The following is a 14,530-nucleotide window of genomic DNA, read 5'->3' on the forward strand; positions in this document are numbered from 1 at the left end:
TTCACTGGGCACATCAGCAGGGCAGCAGGAAGGGCCAATGGAAATGACAAGACATGTGCTCTGGAGACAGGTCCACCCGGCCCCATGGTATGGGTGCAGGGTGCAGGCCCTCCGCCCTCAGAGAGGTTGTGATAACCACTTAGGGGCTGAGACAATCCCAGAGTCATGTGGACTTTTCCCAAGGTAGCCTCAGGACAGGGCCCAGAGCTGTCACATTCCCAGGCATTGTGGCATGTGCCACCTTCCTGGAGAGCTGCAAAGCAGTCCCCTCCTGAGCAACCCAGCCACCCTGGGTCAGAAACAGTGACAGACCAGAGGTTACCACCCTGCCTTCTTCCTGATGCCCCCCAGGGTGGGAACTGGATAGGTCTACAGGAAAGAAATGCCAGAGAACTCGAAGGCGGCAGGACGAAGGAAGGGACGCTATCATAGTACATTAAGTGCTGATTATTGCAGACAGATAGACAGACAGACGGAGCCCCCAGGCAGGAGGTGATGGGTTAGTGTTCCAGTGCAGACTGAAGATCACCAAGCTACAAGAGAGCAAGGCAGCCTCCACTGCTCTGTCCTGAGCTGAGAGTGGATCAGAGACCGAGGTGTGGAAGCTTTCACAGGTGTGAACACACAGGGGAGGAGGCCACAGGGACAGGAATGAGAACACTGCCTCCAAGTCCAGGAGGAAGCAGACTTGCACACACTCTGCTGAGGGAGAGTCCTGCAATGGAGGCCGGTGAGGGGTGTGGAAGCCTGGGAGACAACAGGAAGGGGAAAGGGGACCCAGGTGATGGTGGGTGATGTGCAGAGCCGTGGGAGCCATTCTGTCCCAGTGTCAGTGTGTGATCTTCAGAGTGCATGGGAGCCTCCAGCCATAGGTTCTAGGTGGTGAGATGCTACACCAGTGTTTACGGTAATGGTTGATGCTGAGGAAACAATGCCATCTGGAATCAATGGCCTGTGACCTGGAAGACACTGTCACACTAAGTGCTTGTGTACTCAAGGGCTGAAAAGCAGACTTAGGCTGTGAGGAACACAGGAGAAGTAGGAACCATGACAGCTGCCTCCCTGGAGGCTTTACCACAGCAGCCCTGCCCAGATGTTCCTCCACAGCAGCCCTGCCCCAGATGTTCTCCACAGCAGCCCTGCCCCAGGATATCCTCCACAGAACCCCTGCCCCAGGTGTTCTCCACAGCAGCCCAGCCCCAGATGTTCCTCCACAGCAGCCCTGCCCCAGGTGTTCTCCACAGCAGCCCTGCCCCAGATGTTCCTCCACAGAAGCTCTGCCCCAGATGTGCTTTCATAGTCACATGTCTGTTCTTTTAGTCTTTCAGGTGCATCTGGTACTATCCTCAAATCACTGGCAGAGTTAGCTCCTTCTTCCCCAGGACCAGGTGGCTACCCTCTTAGGCTGCTACAAGCATGCTGAGCTCAGTGGTGAGTGCCGGTGATTCTGTGGTACTACTGAGGCAAGGAACCAACCTGATCATGCACTTTGGGTGACTTCCAACCATGTTCCCTGTAGCTGGAGATACTGCAGAGCCTTGCATCTGACTTGAATTCTGGAGGTTGAAAGTGGCTTGAACTACCTTTTCTGATTGTTACCCTTTGTTTAAAGTGTTTGATTCTTACCTGAGCTCTTCCTGAAGGAGTCAGAGACTTTGCAAAGCTTAGTTATGAGAGGACTCGAGAATCACTAGGTCTCATAGCTGAGAATTGGCTGGGCAGATGGTTCCTTCAAACAACCCCAGATAAGAGGTTTTGGTTTGGGGAACTGACTTTCCAAGAGGTGTAAATTGTAAACAATAAAAAGTCTTTTTTTGTAAAACAACAGTCAATCAGTTCACCAAAAGCTAATTCCCTTGATTTTTTGGCTAAACCTAAAATTCATCTTAGAGTGACCCTTTTTTTTCACGGACCTGCACACACAGAACACCAACAGTCTCCTGACTCCTTAGGGGTCCCTCTAACTGACTTAAGGGCCATTGATTGTGGCCGAGTTCTATAGCTAACTCAGCCAATAGGCTATGATGAGGGTAAGAAGGCCAGCGGGGGCAGCAGATGGACACGCTCTTAGCGTTAAGAGACCCCACAATGGGCAGCAGGAGAAGTTGGTTGTTCCAGGTCACCTGGAGATCAGGGCTGATTAGGACAACGGTGAAAACATCTTCCCACTTCTCAGAAGACAAAGCAGGCATGAGGTCTACATAGGACAAAGTATTTCCCCAGTGCGACGGAACCCGTGAGGAGCCGGTTAGGACCCGAGCGGTGACTGGAGAGAGGACTGTGGAGGACTTGTTGAGAGGAGCTGCAGTCTTCTCCAGGACAGGGGACAGAATGTCAGCACTAGCACTTACCAAACCAGGGTCTCCTGGATGGTTGGTGGGAATTAAAACCACCTGATTGGACAGGTCTCAGGAAGACTGAGGTCAAGACAAGTTCATTCCCAGTAATCAGACTTTTATACACTTATCACAACAGAACACAACGGCAGCCATGATGTCCTGGTGCTTGTGAGCTGGGAAGTGTATGCAGGATGTTGTCTAATACTGTTGTGTAGCCAAACTTCTCCAGTCTGAATGCTTCACGGGCCTGACGGAGTGCCTAGGTTTCTCAGGAACTGAAAGGCAGACAGGGTCCCAGGAGCTGTGGATCCAAACCTCAGAAGCCATGGCACTTGGTCCTCAAGGCAGCTTTATCAGCCCGATCCATGATTCCTGCACGGGGACAAGTAGCTGTTGTGGTCTGCTCGAATGGACAGTTCTTACCAGTGTTTTTCCAGACCCGACAAGAACACTGGCCTGAGGGATTGGATGTTGCCTTGGAATTGGGGTGTCAGAGAGAGGGAGGGAGAGAGGAAGACGGAGGGAGGAAGAGGGAGATCCTTTTTGTCTAAGAGGAGGGTGCAGCAGCATGAGGAAAGAGTGCCCACCAGAGGGGACTCTCCTGGGGCCTTAATACAAAATGGGGTTTTGGTTCAGGACACCCATGTTCGGGAAGATTGCACTCTCCACTGGAGAGCGGGAAGGTGTGAGGGAAGCACATTTGTGTGCGTCCAGACTTGAGAAAACCAGGACTGACGGGTCCAGCCTGAGTGTTCCTTCCTAAGCTGTGTCTGGAGGAAATAGTTGACTGGGTCTGTTACTGCAGCAGCTGAGAATGAGCAGGCTGCATGGTCAGGAGTCAGGCAGAACATGTCAGCATCTTCCCCAGGGCTGAGCTGTGTGCTGAGCCCCTGGGTCTCCTGGGGAAGGGACAAGTGATTGTGCTGCAGGACTGGAACACAAGAGATGGGAATGAAAGTCATGATGGCCAACAGGGACACCAGGAGTGACTTCAGGGAGACAGGTGACAAGGCTGATCTCTGTGGCTGGGAAGGTGAGAAATGTTTTGTTATGTTAGGAGCCCAGGGACGGGTCAGAGTCAGTCAGACAAGCTCAGTCCAGGATAATCTTCGAGATCTCTCTGAATGACTGGGTGTAAGATGGATTCTGGGTTCAGTTGCAGAATATCGAGGGAAGAAGAGTGGAGAGTTTATAAAATGATTCTCAGCTCCTTATTGAGTGGATGTGGGCTTCAGAGTGGGTTTTGCCTGCATCTGGCTACACTAGGTAGATGGCCATATGTTAGGGTCTGCTCAGTGCCTTCTTATTTGGGGGCTTCCAGCCTCTTCTCCTCATCCCCTGATCCCTGACCCCAGTGGACAGAACCCCTGCTGGGCTCCGCCAGGCTCACAAAAGAGAACATAGTTTGTGGTACTGACCCTGCTGAGTTCCACATGGCAGCAGACCCTCCCTCTTCTCCTAGGAATCCTGATTGTCACCCATGACTTGTGGGGTCCCATTCCCATAGGGAAGACCTCCTCAACTACTGGGTGTCCATGCTCAGGGGTTACCCCTCCAGAGCCGAGGTCAGAGAGACATTTGAGGAGAGAAGGTGAAGCCAGGCATGGGAGATGGACAGTTCCCTTCAGGGACACACTGCAGATTCCATTCCCTACTGGGGACTCTGGAGAAGGGCTGAGCTGATGAGATGCATGGTGACCCCAGATTCTCTCTAAGGAGGCAGTACACTGCCTCAGTCTTCTCCCCTCTGCTGCCTCAGTTCCCCACCCAGACCCTCTTCCAGTGTGTTCTCACTCTAATTCTTGACTCCACAGGACAGGCAGGAGGCCTCTGAGCAACCTCCCTCTGTGCTGCTGAAGTAAGGGTGTGAGTGCCTGAGAGGACAGTGGAGGGCTCTCCCTGATGGGCAGTCTGCAGGGAGATGGCACGGGACCCTGGCCCCGCAGCTTCTGCTCTGGCTGAACCTCACCTCCCTAGGTCCAGATGCCTCATGTTCTTACCCTGGACTTGAGAATCTTCAGATGGTGGTTTTCATAGGCCTCAGGGATGTGATGCAAACACTCTCAGAGCTCACAAGGATCTCACTGTGCAGAGGGGGATTCCTGAGCAGGACTCCAGGGAATGGGAGGTTGCTGGGGGTTTGCCCACCAAGCCCACAGCTCCCCAGAATTTTCTTGAGTGAAAGTAGCAAGAAATACTAGACAGAAGGATTTAGAGTGTGGAGATAAACAGATAGAAAATGCAGGACAGCCTCAAGAGAGGGCCTTGAACCTATTCCAACAGGCCCTGACTGTCTCTGCCCTAGGGTATTTATAGAAACCCCTCCAGAGCCTGCACTCAGACACCTGCACTCAGGCCTGTGGTCTAATCATCCTCTCTATGCAGACCTGCTGGGTAAAGCCACAAGGAACCTGAAAATGGGATCCCACAGGAGGTCACCTGTTCTGTGCTGGAAAGTTCTCCAAGAGCAGAAGTATTTCTGGAGTCTTCTACACGGTTGTCCCTGCCCAGAGCTGTGCAACTGGGGCGTGCTTCCAATGACCTTTCCACCCCAGTCATTTTTGACTCTCACAGCCAAGGTCTGAGGTGAGGACAAGAACACCATCCAACTGTGGGCCCAGGGTCACAGGAACGGAAGGGCTTCCAGGCATACAGAAGTCCCAGAAGCCTCTGGTGTAGCTGTCCTCTGTGACCTCCCAGCCTCAGGTCTCCTACAGGGAATGAGAGACTGCCCTCAGACAGCAGTGACCTCTCCATCCCAGGCATCTTTTCTCCCATGGTTCTTCCTACTCATGTGAAATACTACAGTCCAGAGCCCACCCTCTGTGTCTACTTCCTGTCCACTGTGCCCGCTGAGGCAGGGGTCACCTGCGACTGAGCCCACAGACCCCCTTCCTTACCCAACCTATCTAGATGCAATGAGAAGACCCAGGTCCTGATACCCACCCCCTTCCAGAGGAAGCTGCTCTCGCTCTCTCTCTCTCTCTCTCTCTCTCTCTCTCTCTCTCTCTCTCCTGTGCTCACCTCCTGTGTACTAACCTCCTCTCTGGTCACCTCCTCTGTGCTCACTGCCTCTGTGGTCACCTACTCTGTGGTCACCTTCTCTGTGATCACCTCCTTTGTGATCACCTCCTCTGTGATCACCTCCTCTGCTCTCGTGCAGGACATGACCACTGGACAGGGTCGTTCTCAGTTCCTTCTCACACTCTGACAACTCCTAGGTCTGTTTCCAGGGCCTCAGCTCTGTTCTTGCTACATTCCACTGGAATCTGCCCTGCCTTTCTCAGTGTCAGAGGCAGGAAAACTTGCCCATCCTAAAGACCCTTGGTGAAAAACTGCATAGGTGCATCTTGGGACCTCACTGTGAGCTTGTAAAGAAGATGGTGGGATCCTGGGGAAGAGGAAAGCATGAAGGACACTTCCTGACTCAGTTTCTATTGCTCTGAAGAGACCCCATGACTGGGGCAGCTCCTATAAAGGAAAATATTTCATAGGAGCTGGCTTACATTAAGAAGTTTAGTTCATTATCATCAGAGCAGGAAGCATGGTGGCATGCAGGTAGACATGGTATTGAAGAAGGAGCTGAGAGTTTTACATCTGGATCCTCAGGCAGCAGGAAGAGAATCATACACTGGGCCTGGCTTGAGCATCTGAGAACTCAAATCCATCCTCCAGTGTCACACTTCCTCCAGTAAGCTCATACCTACTCCATCAAGGGCATGCCTCCTATAGGACCAATCCCTATGAGTCATTGTGGGCAATGTTTATTCAAACCACCACACTTCCCCCCAGCAAATGACCACACAGGAGCTCTGTACAAAGTCCTATTGTACTCAACTTCCTGTGGATGCAGAATACACAAGATGAAGGACATGAAGGAAGAATTCCAACACAGTAAAGTAGAAGGAAGGAGGGAGGAGAGGGGACTGAGAAACAGAGGATCAGGTAGAGAATGGCTGGTGACAGGTGACAGGGTGGGCACAGGCTTCCTAAGGTTTCACACGGTGAGTGGGTGGGGGGAGAATCTGCCTTGAGGAGGATGGGAAGAGAATAAGGCCAAAGCAGATGGCAGGGGACACAGGAAGGGTCCAGGTGGGAGGACCCACGGCCAAAGGAGATGGGAGCACCTGTAGGGCAGGAGTTAGGGAGCACAGAGCTGCTATTGTGCACTGTCATCCTGGACTGTGGGAGGCAGATCTGGGGAAAAGACACAGAGGAGACATGAGGTGCTGAGGCTGCACCACACATGTGAAGAGTAAGGCTGAACCCCAAGAAAAGTAACTCTGTGGGGTGGACAGGAAAGTGCGTCCACTTAGACATATTGAACCCCAGGGGTGAACGATGCTCCTGCTTATTACCCTGGGGACAGGCAGGTGGCAATGTTCCCCAATGGGCAGTGTGTCTTTTCAACACTCAGTGCTGGGAGAACTGGACATCCACATGCAGACACACGACGTTGGTCCCCTCCCTGAGGCCATCTGCAAAAAGCATTCGGTGCTGGATGAAGCTCAGTGATGGAATGTCTTCTAAGTCGTGCAGAGCCCTCGGTTCTGCCATGGTACAGATGGGAGCCCTGAACACGAGTCCTGAACCTAACCTGAAAGCCCACACTAAATTCTTAGAATAATGTGGTGATGATGATAAACTTCATGCAGGAATTGATGATATTCTCACAGATGTGACTCCAAACACTCACAAAAGGAAAACTCTGGGCTAAAACCTGAAACACAGTGAAGCAAAGGACAGCCATGGAAACGGCCTCCTGAGAATGGCAGAAAATACCTGAAGATCTCACATCTGCTCAGGGATGAACACAGACGACATAGAGAAAGATGAAGAGACACCAGAGGCAGGCCATGTTAGGAAAGCACCTGTCATCCCAGCGCTCAGGAGGCTGAGGCAGAAGGATCACAGCCCAGCCAGCCTGACTTCATAACAAAAGTCTGCATGAGAAAACGCCTCCCCTTCCTAGGCTGGAGTCGTGGGTCGGCATTACAGTGCTGACCTAGTGTGTGCTGGGCTCTGGACTTGATCCCTCATGCAGAATAAACAAATACAAGAGAATTCTGAAATCCAGAAGCAACAAAACGTCCAGCCCTTGTCTTAAGGAGACAGACAAAAGGCCAGTGAGCAAGAGAGACCCCGTATCAGCCAGTTACAGACATGCCTGCAAGTGCAGTGAGATCCCACTTCACAACCATGAGTGCCTGGAAAAACCAAACAGGCAGCCAGGCGCCGTGTCCGACACCCATAATCCCAGCAGTGGAAGGTGAGGCAGGAGGATTGCCAAGTGTTCAAGGCTAACTTGGACAACAGATGAGACCATGTCTCAAAAACAAAGGGTGCTGCGAAAATGCCTTTTATCCCAGCTCTCCAGAGGTAGATTTATCTGAGTTCCAGGCCAGCCTGGTCTAAATAGTGAGAACCTGTCTCAAAAAAAGTACACTGAAATATATAAATAAAGAAAACTCTGAGGCCTGGAGAGATCGCTCAGTGGTTAGCTGCTCTTGTGGAGGCCTGAGATTGGTTCCCAGCACCCACAGCAGGAGGTGCCCAACATACAATGAGGAAGTCACTGTGGAGAACAAGGTGATTGCTCCTCCACCCACCCCATCCAAAACCTAGGTACCAACTGCCCAGAAATTCTCTTTCTGAGGAAGAATTCTCAAATATGGGAAGTTGAGACGGAAGGGGACTGTTTTCACAGAGAGTGGGAGGTCAGCTTTGCGGGGTGGACAGTCTAGACCCACAGGTTGGGCCTGGGTGCTCTGCACTGAGAAAAAGAATAAGGAAGGGTAAACAGAAATGTGTTCACACCCAGTTCCACAGCAACAGTGTCCCCAGCATCCAGAGGTGGAGACGACCCAGTTACCCACACCCTGAGGGAAGGGGTAAGACAGTGACAGGATCGGCATGACAGACAGGGAAGATCCACCAACCGCTGCACCGTGGACAGACCTGAGGACACTGTGCCGAGTGACACCAGCCTGCCACACAGGGACACACTGTGTGGTTCCAGTACGTGAGGCTCCTGAGGCAGTCAGACAGAGAGACAGAGGGCAGAAGGACGGATCGAGCGGCAGTTGGCAGTGAGGACAGGACATGGCCAATTTATAGTAAGTTGTTCAGTAAGACAATCACCCATAATCACTCAGAAATGTACACGTGTTTCTAAAGGTCACAGTGCACTCCATCTATGTGGGACTGTTTGTTAACTGATACCTTTTCAAAGGCATTTGAAAACTGACTCACAAGCTGGAGGATTGTTCAGTGTGTACAGACACAATGCACCAAGTCTGAGGACTGAGTTCAATCTACAGGAGTCACACAAGGAAGGAGAAAACTGACTCTGTTCTTTCTCCTCTGACATCAGTCCTGGAGCATTCTCTCACTCATTATTAAACAAGTAAGTGGAATTTTAAAATTTCAATTAAAAATGGTCAATTTATTCATTTGATGTGCTTGAGTAATTAACATGCATGTATCTCTGCCTGGTGCACACAAAAGTCAGAAGAGGGCATCAGGTCCCCTGGAACAGAGGACGGGAAGGATTGTGAGCTGCCCTCTGGGTCCTGGGATGTGATCCCAGGTCCTCTGCATGAGCAGCAGGTGCTCTTAACCCCTGAGCCATCCACCCAGCCCAATAAATAGATACCATTATAAAATTAAAAATAAAATAAAACCACACTGAAGCTCACTGGCAGGGAGGAAGCGGTGCTGGGAAGCTACAGTGCAGTGACGGCTTCTGGGCTAGCCCCTCCTAAGTGATGGTCCACCATGGGAGGGGAGGCAGAGTATCAGAATCGCTAGTAATGGCGAAAGGAACGGACATCCTGAAGGACAGAAGCCAGGGAGCTGGGAGCCCATGCAGCATCATTGGAACAGCAGAGTTCACAAGTGTGCAGGAGCTCTGGAGGGGAGAGGATCCTAGGAAACAGGGTCTGGTGCAGAGGGAGGGGACACAGCTCAGACTCCAACCCCTCAGCTCAGGTATCTCCACCAATCCCAGTCCTCCTCCTCCTAGCCAGAGGAGAGGCTGCTGGGCCTGGGGTCTCCCTCCCAGATGGAAAACAGGGTGAAAGGAAGCTGAGAACCCCATGCCTTGAGACCTCTGGTGTGCTGAGAACGGGCTGCTGATCTCCTCCAGAAGAACAAGGCTTCACAGGCTTGAGAACGGTCCCCACTTTCACCTCTGGTGATATTTTTGTATGCTCAACAAACAAATCTTGTCTCCCAACCAGAGGGCAGAGCCAGCCACAGGGCTAGGACCTATGGTGGCACACACCTTCAATCCTAGCACTCAGCAGGCAGAGGCAGATGGATCTCTGCGAGTTTCAGGCCATCCTGGACTACAAGCAGATTAAACTAATCTTAAAGAGAAACAGAGCCAGGCAGTGGCGGCACACACCTTCATTCCCACTACTTGGGATCTCATGCCTTTACACCCAGGACTTGGGAAGCACACACATCATTAACCCCAGCACTAGGAAGGTTGAGACAGGAAGTGATATGGCTGGGTGAAGCAGGAATAGAAGGCAGGGAGACAGGAGTTTGGCCCTTTCAGCTGAGGACTAGGCCCATTCAGTGTGAAGATTTCTGGAGACAGGATCATCTCCTTTCAGCCTGAGGATCCTAGAGGTGAGAAGTCTCTCTAGTGGCTGATAATCTGCTTCTCTGATCTTACAGCTCTCACCCTGATATCTGACTCTGGGTTTTTATTATTAAGACCAATGAGGATTTGTGCTACACCTCTCTGCCCACTACACACAGCACTCTGACTCCATCATCTTCCCCAGACAGAAACCCACTGACATCAGAATCTCTCTGACTTCTGTTCTTTGACACTGCTCAGAAAGACCACAAGAATCGGACTCATTAGCTGTAGGAACAGACAGAGCGGTGCCCTACAAAAGCAGCAGGACTGCAGGACAGTGCCAGGGCTATACCTGACACCTTTCTCAAGCTGGGATCCCCAAACTAAAATTTCAAATTTCTGCTGAAGGAGCTTTTTTTGTTTTGTTTTGTTTTGGTTTGGTTTTGTTTTCTTTTTTTTTGTTTTTTGGGTTTTTTTGCTCCCAGCCCCCCCCCATTTCCCATCCTGGACAGCCCTCCAGCTCCAGTGGAGCCCCACCTTTCATAGCCCAGATTTCTGTAGACCTCCCTCTTAGAGAGTGAGGGGATCCATAGCTACTTAGGAAGGAGGAACAGGGAGAAACTGAGAGTAAGGAGTTCCCTAGACTTTGGAAAGTAGAAAGATCCCTGATGACGGATAAAATAAGAAAGAAACCAGACCAAACCATAGGCAGCAAAGGACCTTCCAGAGCTCCCACAGCTCAAGTTAGCCCTACCATCCTGTGGGACACTATCCTGTGATCCTTCTGAGCAGAAAGGAACGAGGCCAGCAGGGGGCAGCAGTGGCTCTGGCCTGATCAGTGTCCCTGAAGGAATCCTCTCCCAGCTTCCCCTAGGATAAAGATGTCACATCAGAACAGGGCCTGATTTAGAAGGACCAAGGAATATCCAAGACCATCTGACAGGAGAGAAAGGAAAGCTGTGGACAGACAGATGAGCTTCTGACTTGTACACAGTTGGCTCCTCCTGCCCTGGGTAAGACCCTTTTAGTTAAAACACAAACCAGTGACCAAACACCACTCATGGCTGGCCATGGTGGTGCAGGCCTTAACCCAGGACTCAGGAGGAAGAGGCAAGTGGACCTCTGTGAGTTCAAGTCCAACAAGGTCTACATGGAAATTCCTGGCCAGTCAGAGATAAAAGTGGGACCCTGTCTCAAACAAAGCAAAATAATAGTCCTGACCCCAGGGAATGAGACACTTAAAATAAATCCTGCAATGAAGGGCAGGACCACAAACTACCAAAATCCTGAGGGCCCCAGCAGGGTCAGCACCTCCCCCCAGAGCTCACCCATAATGTTGCAATGCAAACTCAGGGTCACCTGGCCTGGTCCCCAACCTCAGAGAGACTATTTACAGTTGGTCAGGCTACAGCGTGGGCCTGGGCTAAGAGTAGAAAGAGCCCAGCCCCAGAGATAGCCCATGCCAAGCTCTGCCCTTCTGGTGTCTGCCCTCCTTGGTGGACCTACCAGGTGAGCCAGCTCAAGGGACCCAGCTACTCTCACCCCAAAATGGGCTTGTCCCTGTAGGGTGAAAACACCCTGTTCCTCCCTGACTAGACCTGAAACCCAAGCCAAGGAAAAAAACCACAACCCTGACTTGACCCCAAGAACAGGCCTTGAAATCCCAAAAATCTGTGAGCTTGCCCCAGAGTCAGGCTACAAAATCCCACCATTCCCAATCCACCCTGGAAAGCCCTGCCCCCCCCCACACCCACAATCCTATATAAGCTCTGTTCCCTGTTCCCTTTGCTGCTGTTTCTCTCCCTAGAGACAGCCACCCTCCTGGATTCTTCCTTCCAATAATCTCCTGAGTGAGGTTTGTGTGCAGTGTGACATTTTTACCAGTGTGAAGCCCAGTTCTGACACTTTCACTGGACCAGAACAAAACACTTTCACTGGAGAAACTTTCCCCTAGTGGAGAAAGCTGTGACACTTCTCCACAGTGGAGCACAGCTGTGACAATTCTCCACAGTGGAGCACAGCTGTAATTCTCCACAGTGGAGCACAGCTGGAACCTTCTCACAGTGGAGCACAGCTGTAATTCTCCACAGTGGAGCACAGCTGTAACTTCTCCACAGTGGAGCACAGCTGTAACACTTCTCCACAGTGGAGCACAGCTGTAACTTCTCCACAGTGGAGCACAGCTGGAACACTTCTCCACAGTGGAGCACAACTGAACACTTCTCCACAGTGGAGCACAGCTGTAACTTCTCCACAGTGGAGCACAGCTGTAACTTCTCCACAGTGGAGCACAGCTGTAACTTCTCCACAGTGGAGCACAGCTGTAACTTCTCCACAGTGGAGCACAGCTGTAACTTCTCCACAGTGGAGCACAGCTGTAACTTCTCCACAGTGGAGCACAGCTGTAACTTCTCCACAGTGGAGCACAGCTGAAACTTCTCCACAGTGGAGCACAGCTGTAACTTCCTCCACAGTGGAGCACAGCTGTAAACTTCTCCCACAGTGGAGCACAGCTGTAACTTCTCCACAGTGGAGCACAGCTGTAACTTCTCCACAGTGGAGCACAGCTGTAACTTCTCCACAGTGGAGCACAGCTGTAACACTTCTCCACAGTGGAGCACAGCTGTAACCACTTCTCCACAGTGGGCAGCTAACTCCCAGGGCAGCTGTAACATCTCCACAGTGGAGCACAGCTGTAACACTTCTCCACAGTGGAGCACAGCTGTAACTTCTCCACAGTGGAGCACAGCTGTAATTTCTCCACAGTGCAGCACAGCTGGAACACCTCACCAGACCTGAGCAGAGCGCTAACAACTTCTTCAGAGTGAGCACAGCTGTAACAACTGCTCTGGGGAAACCCTCCCCTGAGGGAGCAGAGCTGTCATCTTGTCCTAGAGAAACCTTTCCCTGGAGCAGGGCTGTGAGCTGCTATGCTTACAGTGACTCTGTGGTATTCCTTGGCTCCTGACTGCCAGGATCCCTTTCCATCTGAGCTCAATGTTAACAGCCCCTCGGGGGAAGGTGCATGTGCCTTTGTTCTTTGGCACAGATAAGACAGAGAAAGAAGAGCCTGTGTACCCTAAATGTACCCACACACTTTAGGGTACAGATGGGGATTCCCCAGGATCTAGGGTTGAGACGACTCAGCTGTCACTGCTCTAGAATCGGTGGGACCTGAGAGAATGGAACCTATAAATGAGGCATGAAAATACACTCCAAGAACAATTCCATGTTTTGAAGAAACTTAGGTCACAAGGGTCTTGTTTCTTGGAATTTTCTCATAAGGTCTCAGAATTCTCCCCACTGGACTCCATTCCTAGGCCTTGTAGAGACTCTCAGCCTCCAGGCTTCCTAAGCAATCCCAGCTTCCCTCCTCTGACTGTAAATGCCTTTTCTTCCCTCCACTGACCTTTCCAGGCTGACTGAGCAGGCTGTGGATGCAGGAAGGAAACAGAAACTGAGTCCCTGCAGAGGTGACCAGGAAAGGACAAAACCAAGGGTGAGATGATGGGGGAGCTTCCAGAGTCTGCTCCACCTGAGTGACTGCCAGGGTGAGGTCACATGACTGCCACAGCTGAGCACAAACCAGGTTACTCTGAAAAGGGTTGCAGGCTGTGTGGTAGTTTGAACACAATGGACCCCATGAGCCCACAGGAAGTGATGCTACAGGAGGTGTGGCTTTCATGGAGCACAGTTGGCCTTGGAGGAAGTGTGTCACTTTTGGAGTGGGCTTTGAAGTCTCCTTTGCTCAAGCTATGCTCAGTGTGGCAGACAGTTCACTTTACCTTGCCTGAGGATCAAGATGTTCAACTCTCAGCTCCTTCTCCAGCACCATGTCTGCCTGCATGCTGCCATGTCCTGCCATGATGACAATGGAGGAACCCTCTGAAACGGTAAGCCACCCCAATGAAATGTTTTCCTCTGTAAGAGTTGCTGTGGTCACGGTGTCTTTTCACAGCAATAGAAACCCTGAGACAATCTGAAATATTTGTGTCTCTAGGCCTCAGCTTGATCCATTTACTCCTTGGCTCTGGATCTCCCAGGACCTCGCCCACACCCTGCTGTGAGGCTGTCAAGTTTTCAGACATGAAAACCTGTGTATTATTCATGAAATGTAGCCTTTCCTTGACATTTCAGCTGTCAGAAATTGGATTGCATCACAATCCTGTCAACCAGGTGACAGTCATGTCACTGTCCCATCGTCTACCTGTGACTTTGCAGCTTGTCAGAGTCTCATTCCCTCAGCTGATGTGTCAGTTGTTGGTGTCCAGTGCAGGAGGGTTAAATGGCGTCTAAAAATCTCTTCAAGGGGCTGGAAAGATGGCCACCAGGTAAGAGCATTTGCTGCCCCTCCAGAGGATGAGAGTTCTGATCCCAGCACCATGTCTGTGTGAAGGTGTGGCTCAAGTCTGCCCTGAACTCCAGCTCTAGGCACTGCCGCCCTCTTGTGGTCTCCTTCGACACTGCACCCACATGGGGCTGCCTGTCCAGGCCAAGGGATGCAGCTGAAGACAGGAGAAACCTTCCAACCCTTGGAATTGGTGAAACAGATCCAAGCTGAGAGGCTGGTATCACAGGTCCGTGAGGAGAAGGACGA

This window comes from Onychomys torridus, unplaced genomic scaffold, assembly GCF_903995425.1.
Source record: "Onychomys torridus unplaced genomic scaffold, mOncTor1.1, whole genome shotgun sequence".
NCBI lineage: Eukaryota > Metazoa > Chordata > Mammalia > Rodentia > Cricetidae > Onychomys > Onychomys torridus.